The sequence below is a fragment of the Otolemur garnettii genome, unplaced genomic scaffold (assembly GCF_000181295.1).
Source record: "Otolemur garnettii isolate 467f Iridium unplaced genomic scaffold, OtoGar3 scaffold00038, whole genome shotgun sequence".
NCBI lineage: Eukaryota > Metazoa > Chordata > Mammalia > Primates > Galagidae > Otolemur > Otolemur garnettii.
In genome coordinates, this window is record NW_003852433.1 from 10,350,072 (window position 1) to 10,351,666 (window position 1,595).

Below are 1,595 nucleotides of genomic sequence, written 5' to 3' on the forward strand. Positions count from 1 at the left end.
AAATGTCTCTATCATTACCTCTCTCATTTTCCCTGATCAGAACTAGAGTCTTCTCACTCTATCCTCTATGTCTTTTAACCTCTCTTTTGTACGTTTTTTTTAGGATATAAAAGTCTAAGTTTATTTTACATTAGAGAAGAAATTATTTTATATTAGAGAAAGGGGAGGAGAGATGAGAAAAGGGAAAGAAGGCTTTTACATGGTTATTGCTTGTGTAATCATGCGGACCTGCCCTGTACCTTTGGCAGCGTGATCTTCCTGTCCACAATTCTCAATTTAGCGATTCCTAATCTGCTGCCCACCAGTTGACCCTGACTTTTCCCTAAGAGGTGGTGCGCTGTTCTTTAGATTCAAAGAATGTATTTTTAAATCTCTATTTATTTCAACTTTTAAAAAAATTTCTATTTATTTCAGCTCTGCTTCCTTTCTCTGTAATGTTCTGATAATTATGGTTTCTATTCATGGAGGATTATTTCCTTCTTGTTTTTTTTTTTTTTTTTTAATTGTGAGCCATTAGGGAGTCCCTGGAACTGTGGAAGTGTCCCTGAGCAGTTGTTTTGCATTTTCACACCCCAAATGCCCCAGGGGGTTCATAAACCCAGAATTACTGTTTTCTATTAATTATCACTTAGGATTCTTACATCATGTGAATATGAGGTCAGACAATTAAGTTTTCCAACTCATCCCAGAAAAAGTGCTGCATGCCCCAATGCTGAATATTACTACAAGACAAGGGGAGTACTTCCAAGGTGACCATAGTGATATTCAGCCACGAGGTATGGAGCACATTTTCTAGGGTGGGTTTGTGAACTTAATTGCCTGAACTTGTAGAGTTCATTTGGACCGACATCCATATTTGGTCAAGACTTCAGGTTCTACTTTTCTTTTTGCGTGACACGGTCTTGCTCTGTCACCCAGACTAGAATGCAGTGGTGTCATCAGAGTGCACAACAACCTCAAACTCCTGGTCTCAAGCAAGTCTCTGCCTCAGCCTCCAGGGTAGCTGGGACTACAAGTATGCATCATCATGCCAGTTCAGTTTTTATTTTCTGTAGAGATGGAGTCTCCCTCTTGCTCAGGCTTGTCTCAAACTCGAGACCTCAAGCAATCCTTAACCTCCCCGAGTGCTAGGATTACAGGGATGAGCCACCACCCCATCCAGACTGCAGGTTCTGAGTTCTTATAAAAGGTGTTTTTCTGGCTTGGTGCTCGTAGCACAGTGGTTACGATGCCAGCCACTACACTGACGCTGGCGGGTGCAAACCCCACCCAGGCCAGCTAAAACACAACAATGACAAGTGCAATAAAAAAGTAGCCAGGCATGTGGTGGGCGCCTGTAGTCCCAGCTACTCAGGAGGCTGAGGCAAGAGAATCACTTAAGCCCAAGAGTTGGAGGTTGCTGTGAATTATGAAGCCATGGCACTCTATCCAGCATGACAGAGTGAAAGTCTTGTCTTAAACAAAAAAAAAAAAAAAAAAAATGAAAAAAAGAACAGAAAGAAAAATTAACCAAGTGTAGTGGTACACATCTGTAGTACTAGCTACTCAGGAAGCTGAGATAGGATGATTGCTATGAGTATGATTATGGCACCATT